The sequence below is a fragment of the Bubalus bubalis genome, chromosome 12, assembly GCF_019923935.1.
Source record: "Bubalus bubalis isolate 160015118507 breed Murrah chromosome 12, NDDB_SH_1, whole genome shotgun sequence".
Classification (NCBI taxonomy): Eukaryota; Metazoa; Chordata; class Mammalia; order Artiodactyla; family Bovidae; genus Bubalus; species Bubalus bubalis.
Window position 1 is genome coordinate 42,488,026 of NC_059168.1, and position 12,857 is coordinate 42,500,882.

At 41.7% G+C, this 12,857-nt stretch overlaps 1 long non-coding RNA gene across 1 annotated transcript; it reads left to right on the forward strand.

The window, feature by feature from the left end:
* Positions 1–3,556: 3,556 nt before the first annotated feature.
* Positions 3,557–7,543, forward strand: LOC123328505. The gene is made up of 4 exons (XR_006543367.1): positions 3,557–3,685; positions 4,329–4,460; positions 5,198–5,424; positions 7,030–7,543. It is a non-coding gene; the product is annotated as an uncharacterized LOC123328505 (long non-coding RNA).
* Positions 7,544–12,857: the final 5,314 nt, after the last annotated feature.

A 12,857-nucleotide genomic window follows, 5' to 3' on the forward strand; every position in this document is an offset into this window, starting at 1 on the left:
CCAGGAAAACAGTATTTCTAGCACTGGGAAGCTCCATTTGTAAATTAAACACAAGGATTTATAGAAAATTAAACATTTTGACTTCTCCCCTTCTCCAGCATGTCTGCCGAATATTTCCAATAGGTACTTTTGAACAACACCTATTCTGAGGTGATATGGGTAAATTGCAAAACATTAATTTACCATTAACATAATTACAGGGTTTTTTCTGCTCTCTAGAATTTGTTTAGTGCTTGGGGCCAAATCCCTTTCACTCTCACAATACCTTCTTTGTTTTAAAAAGGAGATACTACAGTGTCTGGCTGATGGGGGGAAAGTGCCCTTTGAAATTTCCTGTTATCACAGTCATAAGCTGCCTCTAATCACAGGCAGCACAATAAATAGACACAAGACTTCTTTAAAATGCCTACAGTCTGCTAAGAATTAAAGGTCTTCCTTTGCGTCTCTCCTCAAAATATATTTCTAAATAGTTGCTCAGTCCTAAGCTTTCCCTAATAAGGTTCCATTTAAATAAGTTTGGAAATATTTTCCTTCTTTTAAAGAAAGCCACTTAATTTGGAAATGTCAGATAAAAATACATGTACATTATAAGGCTATCACCTATTTTCAGCTCAGTTTTTCCAGGCTGTCTCTTTTCCTTTCTTTCTTTCTTTTTTATTCTTCTGTTTGCTGTTCCCAGCAGCTTCTGGGAGCTTCTTCACCCAAGAGGACAGAGCTCATCAGATCACAAACAATTTCATCTGTTTTCCTGGCAGTAGCCATCATATGAACAAAACTGGCCCCCATCGCCTGATACAGCCCTTCTGAGTAACCCCAGCTCCCCAAACCCCAGCCCAGGCCACGTGAGTGAAATGAAACCAACTTGCCCTTAACTTTGGAAAATCAGCCACTCTCCTCCTTACTGTGCCATGTCAAAATTAAGGAGTAAACAGAGGTCCCCCAATCCCCCTGATTGCATTAATCATTCAAATGACGTATTAGCATTCTTCAGACTCTTCTGTTGTGCTTCCAAATTAACACCTCTAGGTTCAAGGGAATAGAAATTAACTGAATTATCTGGCAGCCCCAGATGTCCTAGCACACTCTTCCTTCTCACTGATTTAATATGCCTGAAGAACAGTTATGAGGCAGAAACACTGCTAATGGTCAAGAAATAATTTATGACATATGTAACAGACAACCTCGCCCCCCACCCACGTTCCAAAGTTGTCAGGATTCCAGGCAACTCCCGACTGCCTCTGCCATTGGGCACGGCCACCTTGTCCACCCTGTTTTTCTCCCACGTCGCCGTGAGTACTGGGGTGGCAGGCCCTGCTCTAAAGCAGGCAGTAACTCCCCAGTACCGGCTTGGTCACACCCAGCAGCACAGGCACAGAGATGATCCAGGAGTCTGTCCCAGAGCAGGACAAGGAGACAGGGCATGAGGGCAGAGCCCACAATCAGACAGGGACTCTCGGCCATTTCTCAGCCCTGGACATGGGCAACCTTCTTGCGGAGGCGTGAAAAGGATCAGTGGTTCCTCAGTGCTGTGGAAGGGCCTTTTAGAACACTGATGTAATCCTTCACAACAGAAGCCTGTTTCCCTTGGGGGTTAATCCTGTCATTTGGGAGTGTCTCCAGGGCATTAAGCTGTAATTGCTTGCATAACTCCAAGAGGCAAACAGGAAGCTGGCTCATACAGGCGTTCACAAGCTTCCTCAGAGCAGGCAAGTCCTGTCCCTGGCATGGCAGCCCCTCCCAAACCAAAGCTGCATCTCCCTACCCAGTCTGAGAAGTGGGCCCATAAAGAGGTGGAAGCCTGAGGGGTCACCCAGGAACCTTGCCCCATCCCAGCTCCCAGCTGCTTGGATCTCCCAGAGCAAGGATTAAGGAAACAGAGGTTGTTGTTGTTGTTATTGTTTAATCGTTAAATCTTTTCCAATTTTGTGACCCCATAGACTATAGCCCACCAGGCTCCTCTGCCCATGGAATTCTCCAAGCAAGAATACTGGAGTGGGTTGCCATTTCCTTCTCCAGGGGATCTTCCCAACCCAGGGATTGAACCCACAATTCCTGCATTGGCAGGTGGGTTCTTCACCATTGAGCCACCATCAGGGAGGTCAATGCCAGGCATCACCTGAACACAGAGGCCTCATAGTAAAAGGCAGAAATTCAGATGCTTTCTCCATACCTTGGTGGGAATCAAAACATCAGATGTTTATTAAATGACATAGCGGTGGCGACTACTTTGCACAGCGAGCCCAGAAGTGTATGCTGTCACTTTAAAAAAAATTGAGCTGATGCCAGGCTAGTCATGGTAATGCTCCCATGGCATGATTAGATTCATGCCCAGGGTTGTATTTGCATATGATATTCAGGGCATGATTTTTTTATTGTTCTTAATCAGAGCCGAATGTCAACAAAATAAATGAAGTTGCGAGTTGAAGTGAAATTTTTATCACATCAGGGATGTGCTTTTTCTCCCATTTATCACAGCCCATATTGAGAGAGTGAAATTTTTTGAAAATGTGGTAATCAATGGAAGAGCTCCATATGGCAGGGATCAAAGGTGTTACATAGTGTGTGGTTCTGCTTTATTGCCAGCCAGTACTGTTAATTGGACAACAAGATCAGAGGCAATATTAAAATCCAATTAAATTGATATGAACAGATTGCCAAGTGATGTACACTAATGTATAATTGAGTATCAAGCAAATGCAAGTCCCCGTCTTCTGCTTCTACCTCCTGAATAAATGATGGCGCCATAGAGGACAGAAACAAGTTTGCACATTAGCTCCACAGCTCTGGGCTCTCATTTGTTACTTTCCAAGTTGATGACTTTTGGTTTTCCTCCTAGTCTGTCTTAAAGAGACAGACCCTTCCCCTGTTCCCCAAAGCCCCTACCCCTTGCCCCCCCACCTGGGGTGAGTCTTCCGCCTCAAAATAATTTTCTCCTTTTGGGGTTTGGAAATGAAATCCATGTTTCCTATGCTTCATTACATGCCTATTGCATAGCAGGTCCTAAAGAGCAGTGCATTGATAATAGATTGTGCTAGTTGTAAATGATCTGTCCATCCGGACCAGAACGCTAACACATCCCTAGTGCTGTTTCCCAGTTATAAATTAGATGAGATTGTTTCTCAACCCAAAAGGAAAGCAAAAGAGCAAAGCACAGAATGAGCACCACCGGAATACCTCTTCACACAATGAAGGACCAGAGCCTCGGTTGTGAGATGCGGATCCCAGCAGTGGATCCCAGGGCCCAGCCGGCCACCACGCTGCCAGCAGGAGCTGAAGTGGGCCTCCATTCATTCCACTCCAAAGAAGGCCGGGAAGGGACAGAATCAAGAGGAAGGCAGCCCCTCCCACTCAATTAAAGCAATTAGCTCACAGGCCTTACCAAGGCCAGGCCTGGCTGAATAGGATCCCCCTGCCCCACAGTTTGTTATCCAAGCTGAGCTCACACAAATTAATGAGGAGCAGGAATGAGTAAAGCCAAGGGCTGTTGCTGGCAAACACTCTGGGGGCCTCGTCCCTTCCTCCTGTAAGAACAACCCCAGATTACCCCCAACAATAAAACCTGTTAACTTATACAACTTTGCTTAAGAAACAAGCCTGATGGGATGTTGGCAGACTTCCCTGCTGCCAAGCAAGAACTATTGCGGGCAGCCGCGAGCTTCTCAGGATTTAAGCCCATGATGGAATGGTAAACGAGGGAGCAGACTGTTTATTCCAGCAGCCAGATTGTCTCTGGCCATAAAGTTCTGTGTTTGGAAAGTTTTTTTCTTCCCAGTATATTAAAAAAAAAAAAAAAGGTGGGAGAGAAAGGTGGGGGAGAGTGTTGAGCAAAGATCATATTTTGCTATTATTTATTCAAGCACCTCAAAGAAAAGCATCAACCTTCCAGATTTTGAGCTGACTTACTAAACATAAATCCCTTTCAGCATCCCAGAGAAAGGAAGAGAAGGAAGAAGGCAGCTAGAACTGGAAATGAGAGGGAGAAAAGAGAGGAGGGAAGATATTTAAAATCAAGACTAAGGGATGGGGTTTTAACTAGTTTGGAATTTGAGTTGCTAAGTGACATATATTTTAAATTTCATCTCTTTACCAACAGGTACACACTTTTAAAGATTAGATTTATTTGTGGGCCTTAAAAACACTGAGATGGTATCTGTGCTCATAAACCAGTTTGAATTTTCTTTTTCTTTTTTTTTTGGCTTATAATAGTCAAAACAAGGCGGGGGGTGGGGGGCGGATTCCTGGTCAGCAACTACTCACTAAGCAACTGTTGAATCAAAGTGATGTTTTGTTTTCTTTTTTCCAAACCCTTCTGACTTTGGTCCAAATAGCCTCATTGCAGTTCACCTTGAAAGTAGAGCAAATAGAAACTCAGAGTGAATTCAGACCGCCACAGCACCCAACAACACCGTTGAAACATGTGAGCCCTCCCACACGAACCACAACAGATGAAGTTGGCGAAGGTTGGCATCCTATTAATGGAGAAGGCGAGACCAGACCATCTTCTGCCTAGAGCAGAGTTATACTTTTCAATAAGGCAACCAGCTCAGGGCTGCAGCTCCTCTCTGCTTCCCCATTGTAAGAGTTTCCCCACGAATAAAAAAAGGCTCCTTGGAACTGGATATCTAAAAGTTTCTTGGAACTTTGATGAGGTAGTTTCTAGAAGCAGCTGTTTAACTTCAGCAATTTCTTGGTGCCTCCTTGCCCATACCATGACTACTGGGTTGCCCTAAAAGCTGTTCCAAGAATTGGGGAGAAAATAAAACTAAACAGAAAGACCCTGAAATATATCAAGGAACTTAGCACTTTATGATATTTTAGCAAAATAAGTTGAGGAGCTTACAACAGACAGAAACCAAGTTGTTTATCTTGAAACAATATCAGCCTCTCTTGGGAACAGTGCCCCAATATTCCTGGGCCTGCTCCGGGGCTCAAAATGTGGGCAACCAAAGTACTGAAGAATTGGGTAATGTTGTCCCACATACAGAACCTCTCCTGGATGCCCAGCATGGGCTATGCCTTCCACAACCTTTCCTCTTTCATCACCACAACCTGCAAGGTAGAAAATATTATCCTCATTTTTCAGAGGAAGAAACTGAGTCTCAGACAAGTTACTTCCCTGAGGCCAAACAGTGGAGAGATGGAACTGAAATTTAAACCTATCCCTGCCTGATTTTAATCCACATTTTTTTTTTCCTAGTCTACACAATTTAGCCTCCAGAGTTGCTCCAAAAGAAAAGACCAATGGTTCAAAAATCCACTTAAACTGCAAACTCACCCATCACCACACAGAGACTTGGAATCAAGATATTTCACAGAATGAGAGGTACTCCTGAAGAGACTAAGGAGAGCCATTCGCGAATGTGGCTCTAAAGATACTACATTAGAAATCTGGGGGTCTAGGTGTCGGATCTTCTGTGGCTTCAGGTAAGTCACTAATTCTTCCTCCCTATGTCCTTCCACTTCCCCTTCCTCCAGGAGTAGTGATACCAGCAACCTACCTATCTCTCTTAATTGTGGATTAGATGTAAACACTGAAATCACTTTAAACTCTTCAGGGAGAAGTCCACACAAATCTCCATCGTCAGCTATACTCACACTGTGATGCTCGGGGCAGTTCCCACTTACTCTGAGCCTGCTTCCAAACAACGTGATAGGGTCTGATCTGGGTATGGCCATGTGCCTTGCCTTAGCCGATAGTGAAGGTGATAAATGTCTCTTCTGAGAAGACACAATTCTTGGTATCCTTTCTTCCTTACGGCAGTGATGTGGGATGGACAGGCTGCCACCCTACACCTTAAATCCTCAAGTAACTAGATGAGCAGAGCCTACCCATTGCCCAAGATGGACATGCAGCATGAATGTAAAATCACAGTGATGTTCGTCACCGCAACATAGTCTACCTGACAGATATTATATAGAAGACCTATTTCTAGAGAGTACCAAGGGGAAGCAGGTCAAAAAGTAAAGAAACAATAAACAAAATCCATTCATTTAGGAAATATTTATTAGGCACTTATTTTGGTGACAGGGTGTGCTGATGTGCTAAAGATAAATTATTATTCTTGAACTCATGAATCCAAAACAGCATCTTCTAACAAAAAACAAGCAGTGTTCTTTCAAGGAATTGATCTGAAATTTGAAAAATATTTGACTCTGACAGATATTTTCAACTACAAAATCGATTTATAGCCAAGGGAAAAAATTCCCCTCCTGAAAATTACCCACAAATCTACCTTCCAAGTAAATCTCACTGGATGTTTTCATTCTATTTTTAATTCTCCGTAGTTTTTCATTTGCAAAGGTATAGCTAACTATACCTAAAAGAGGAAACAAACCAGATGTATTAAAAACATTCCAAGATGGTGACTACCATTTCAATAGGCTTCTGCTAAAGGCTAATATTAAAGATCAGGAGTGAAAAAAAAGAAAAATAGACCCTCCAGCTCTGGGAAGTCAATCTTGATTACCACTTAGAACCAAATAAATAAACTTGTGATTTTGCCATTTAAAAAAGTTTGTATTAACTTCACTTTTGTTTCTGAGAAAACAACTGTCCATTGTAATGAGTTCACCCTATAACTTCACTCTCTTTTCCATCTCTTCTGGGCTTTCTTCCCAGGTCCAGTAAGATTTTCACATTTCTAGGCAGTGACATTCCATTATAAATGACCTAACATCATGAGCTAGAAGGGGCATTATGTAGCATAAGACCTTAAGAAAAACATTTTAGGAGATTTGTTATGTGAGGAAATATAAAATTCCATAGTCTCATGACTACTTTTCAAACCTTTTCAATTTTTATAATCATTTATGAAACTGGAGTTTGCTATAATTAAGTCTGTCCAAAGATAGCAATTCATATATATATGTATATATGTACACATACATATACACACACATAAGTTGACGAGACATGTGGTGTTGAAGGCAAGTCTCAAGACTAAGGTAGAGAGAGATTGCGGAGTGTGAAGAAACAGCACTGTGTTGGAAAAAGCCCCACCTCAGTTATTCCCAATCTCTGTCCTTCAGGCAAATCCCTTCACCTCTCTGGGCTTCTGCCACTTCACCTGCAGAACAAGATCAGGCCAGAGGATTTCAAATGCCCGTTCTAGCTCAACTGTCCATGGATCTACTACTGAAGTTGCCTCCAATTTGCAAATTTTATTGAGTAAATTGGGTAACGTCTGGGTAGCTAGGATTCCAACTGTATAGAAATATACAAGCCAACAGCAAAAAAAGTAAAAGTCAAACGTGGAAAGAGTTACAACATACAAACACTAAGATTGTTAAAGATTTTTCTTCTTTTTTCCTTCTTCTAAATTCACTTAATGTGATTGCTACACCACTTTTATAATTTTATAAATCAATAAAAATTTTAAAAGATATCAGTTTCTGTGGAGGGCAGTGTTTATAATTACCTTCAGGAAGTGTCAACACATGAATATAAACCCCTTCTTTGGATTTATAGGCATATAACATTTACAACAGACAAATCCATATGATTATCAATTCTAATTTTTCAAAGCCAAAATTCTCTTAAGCAACACAATTTATTTGTCTAAAGATATCAAATAAACTAGATTGGCAAACAGTTTCATTTTTCAGCTGTCTGCTTTGGCACTGTGCCTACTATAATACATATCTAATGTCACGCACTCCCATCTCACCCTGTCCGCCCAGGCACACAAGCTTGCAGACATGACAAAGTTGGCGTTCTCAGGTTAATATTTATGCCAAAGGTCATAAAAGTCATGTTAAGCAGAAATGCCGAGGGAATTTGGGTCTCTCTCTATTACCTTACTCTCTCCCACTGTCCAAGTTTTGACAACATAATGTGATTACATAATAACTCAAGCAGGAAGAAAATTAGACCCCATATAGGAAACCCAGGTGAGGCCCCCATGGAGTTATCTGAGTTAGTTATCCTGCTGCATGTGAAGTCCTACAAGAAACAAACTTCTTAGCATTTTGAAGCCCTGAAAATTCCTACTCACTCTCCCATCCCATTCCCACCCAACCAAAAGAAATCTCTTCCATGGGAGAAAATCTGCCACTTAGAAAATGGTATCTTTTCTGAATTGTACACTGATGGTAACAAATGAATTACTTCAATCACAAAAAGACTGGTTGCTCCAAAGAACCAAAAGTCAGCTCCATCTTTCTCTGTGCATTCTCATTATATCAAATAAATACATAAAAAAAGTTCCATCTGACCTGAGAAGTTCCAAGTGCCCTGAAAATTTCCATCTGATCCCTGGCGATAAAGACCTAATCTCAGAATAGCATGCCCTAAGCTATTAGCACCAAAACCACCTATAGTCAAGTCAAAGTTAATTTCAATAGCTCTTTCAGAAGAGTTGAATAGTTTTTACAGGAATTCTACATCCCACAAACCTAGAAGCTCACCAGAAAAGCAGGCTATCCCAGGGGTTCTAAAACCCTTACCTGCAAGATCTCTAATCAGGTTGCTACCAACACTTCTCTGAAGTTCGCAAAGAAAGAAAATGCAACTGACGTGGGCCCTCCCCATCCCCACAGTGAGTCTGACTTCAGCATTGATATGCCTCCTCCTGCTTCGACAAAATAAACCACACAAAGCAGGAAGCCAAACAGGAGTCCTTGGCAACAACCAAGAATGAGACAATAGTTTCAACAGCACTTTCATAAGCTTGTCATAAGCTTTCGATCTTTCATCTCATTATCATTTTGAAGCTGGTTCCCATTTTCTTCTCCAGCTACTGCCCTTGCTCTTATAATAAAGAAATAAACATATTTCTATTAATTTTAGAACATACATTATCCATCTAAGATTAGGAGACAGTAACCAGAGCAAGAATTGCCTGAAAATCCCTGAGACCATGGATTGTATCATCCAACATATGACGGCAGATAAGAACATAGACTCTGAAGCCAAGATTACAAGGGTTGTAATCTCAGCTCCATCACTTACCAGCTCTAATCTTGGGCAGTTGATTTTATCTCTCCATGTCTCAGTCTCCTCATCCATGTAACAGGGATAATAACAGTGACTTCTTCATTGGCTCACTGTGAGGATTAAATAAACACTTATAATAGTATTTGGTACAAGGTAACTGCAGTGCATTAGCTATTAATAACACCAGTTTAACCAACATAAGTTATCACTACCCCTCCTTGAGTCTCCAAGTTCAAAAGGAAATTAATAATATCTTTATCCACCAAACTTACCTCGCAAGTTGAAAATATCAAGTAACGCAATTGGTGTGAAAAGTTACTTGGGATGAAAAAAATATATATTACTATCTGTAATATATCATTTTAATACAATAATATTAAACCTCAGTCAATTAAAATTGAGTCTTTCATTTCAAAGAGGTGAAAAAAAAAAAAAAAGAAAGAAAGCTAGTCCTCGATTGGCCAGAAATACCCCCGTGGGCCAAGTTGAGAGGAAGACTAGGAAGGCAACATGCCAGACTGATTTTTACTTCCAACAGTATATTTCAAGCCCGTCCTATAGATGAATTGGGGGATATGATGACAAAGCTGCATCACTGTGGATTTATGGCTAGTCATTTGTGTTTGCTAAAAACATCAGGACAATACACTTTCTGATCAATCTGTCTTGCTACAAGAATATTCTGAAGTCAGAAATGTTTGGGGTGCTGCTAGTAATTGACAATGCAAATTCTGACCCCAATAACTGTGCGGGGGGGATTGGCAGATGCCACTGTCAGAATTGCCCAATCCCAACAAATAGCCAGCCAGGCTAGATGATGATTTGGAGCCTGGGCATCACAAAGGCAAGCCACCAGCTCTCCTTGAATGTTGGTTGGACTGAACTTTTGGATTGAAATGACCATTTGTGCTGATGCCCGGTGAGCATGGCTGGAAGCACTCAGATGCCAAAAGAGTCAACTTCCACCGACACTCCTAGTCAATGGTTGAATGTACCTCTCATTGTTTAAATTCTGTGATCCCAATGCTTTGCTCATCCATGCCAATGGCTAAATAACTATGTTTTCTCTATACTGACTCTTCTCTAGAGTGCTGTGCCCTGGACTATCAATATTATTTCTACTTACATCAGAGCCCACTTCCATTTCCATGTAGCCCATGTGCTTTTCAGTGACTAGAGTTTCCCTCCTCCTAAAAAGCTCCTTTTTTAACTCACCGTGCATGCAATGACAATTTTACTACTACATATTTGTAGAAATGATAATAATTACTGACATTTATTTAGGTTACTTTGAGCTACACATTGACCTAAGTGCTCTATATTAATTATCTCAATCCCAAAACAAGTCTATGAGGTGAAGAGTGTCATTATCCCCTTTCATAGATGAATAGATCAAGGCATAGGGATGGCAAGCATTGTGCTGAAGGCCAGACAACATGGCCTTCTAGATGTTCATGTGGAACATCTAGAAACTGGTAGGAGCAGAATATGAGTCCAGGAAGTGTGATTCACAGAGCCCCCAATTTTAGCAAAGTACAGTCCTCTACAATATACACACACGTGGGAATATGTGTCTTCACAACTGTACAACCCAAAGTAATTTCATTTCACACCAGCCCCTCTAGGAATGGTGACTCAGGTAGTCTTGTCTCAGATATTTTAAGAAATGCAAGGAAGAAACACTTTAAGGCTCTTTGAGTGATACAGCATGGGCTCTTAAGTTGATTCCAAGAATACAACCATGGATCCTTAACTATGTACAACTACATATTCCTCTGTGCTATGTACAAACTTTCAAAAATATAATTATACCTTCCAGGTAGGGTTCAATATCTCTGTCAATCAAAATGTAGGCAATAGCTGGCCAAGAACTTACTGTGCCTCCCCCTGGGAATGCAGTGATGAAGACACCACTCATGAACCTGTCCAGATGGAAACTGTAAAAGACTGATAGAGAAGACAGACATTCAGGGAATGATTGTAAATAATTAAAGGAACAACGACAAGAAAGCAAAATGCACTAAGGAAAAATATAGGGTGCTTTTGAGAAAATAGAGAGAGGTAGCTAATTTCCTTTAAACTCATGGCATCCTTCTTGGAATCTGAACTGAATGCTTTCAAAATTGCCCCAAATCCTGAAATCACTTAATAAATATTTCTGAATTAATATCCGAGACAAGGGAAATGAGGTAATGCTTGCAAACCGGAGAAACACGTGGCAGTTTCTTTATACTCCCAGTGCTGGGAGAAAGTTGAAATGAGCTCAAACAGAGAATGACAAGAAATACAGGGCACACTTTGCTGTGGTTACAGCACTAGCCACACTAGCGGGATTGTTTGGGGGCCTCACTTTCATGAGGCTTAATACAATCAGGAAGGGCTTAGACACCCAGCCAGGATAAATACCCCACCAGGAGCCTGATCAAGGAGAGAACCAAAACCCAACCAGCCCAGGCTCTCTTGCGGTGCCCAGACACACATGTGGGCGGCTCCATCAGCCAAAAATGCTGGCCCCCTCTGGGGGCTTCCCAACCCCCACCAATCAACACATTCTTAAAGTAGCCTGGGGCTGCTGAAGCTCATAATCAGACCTGGGTTGGATTGCAAACATCTCTATAATGCCAATGCTGGCTAACGTGATTAGGCACAGAGCATTAGCCAAATAAAAGGGATGGGAAACAAGGAGCCAGAAAGACAGGGGGGTGAAGAGAAGAAGAGGAATATGCAGCCCGCACAAAAGGGGAAAGGAAGTGGAGAAAGGACCTGAGACACTCCCAAAGGGAGAAGATTAAAAGTCAGAGCAGCACCCAAATCTAAATCTTTTACTGTTTAGCCACGCGGCCAGTCGAGGGAATTAACCAATATAGAGGATGTTGTGGTGACCAAAATAGGTAGACCTCTGCCTTAATCAGGCCTACAGCGTACTGAAAACAAATGCCACTATAGCCCAATTCTTAAGACATTCACGAAGACTGTACACACTTTTATAGTAGATATTTTGGAGGAGGGAATGAATAAACCAAAAAAAAACAAACAAATGACTACCCCCACTGTAGTGGTTAATTCCATGTGTCAACTTGGCTAGGCTACGGTATCTAGTTGTTTTCAAACACTAGTCTAGATATTGCTGTGAAGGTAATTGTTAGGTATGATCAATATTTATCATCAGTTGACTCTAAGTAAACCAGGTTATCTCTATAATATAGGTAGACCCAATCAGATGAAGGCATTAAGGGTAACGATTTCCCAAAGAAAAAGAAACGGTGCCTGAAGACTACAACACAAAAATCTGCTGGAGTTTCTAGCCTGCTGCTGTATCCCACGAATTTTAGACTTTCCAGCTTCCATAATCACATGAGCCAAAAAAAATCTCTCTATATATACACAGAGACAGACATAGGATATAACTGTATAGATAGGATACAAAATGTAACAGGATATATCGATATATATCCTATCGGTTCTATTTCTCTGGGGAACCATGTCTAATACATCCCTTAAATTTGCTGACTGATTGTGACACAGGACCTAATTCAGAACTGTGAAAAGGTGAAAATTTCTGCTTCTTATAATTGAGGAGATAAGATCACTACAATTAATTTAACAATTACCAACATACTGAGGATGCTGTGGGAGTGAGTGCAGAGCATGCCCACCCCACCAAAGGGGTGTCAGAAAGCTGGGCCAGCAGAAGCATGAAGCATGAGGGGCCATCGCCACCAGGAGAGGAGAATGAAAAGGGAGGGATTGTGAGAAACTGAAACCTGAATGTGCTGCCCGCAGACTCAGTCCCGCCACTCAAAGCCAATTACCAAGTCACACTGCCCACAGCCCAGCGCCTGAACAAGCCCCACCAGCCTCTTCTCTGGGTCCTAGGAGAGCTGTCCTGGAGCACAGCGTTTCAGCCCCAGGCTCAGGCCTC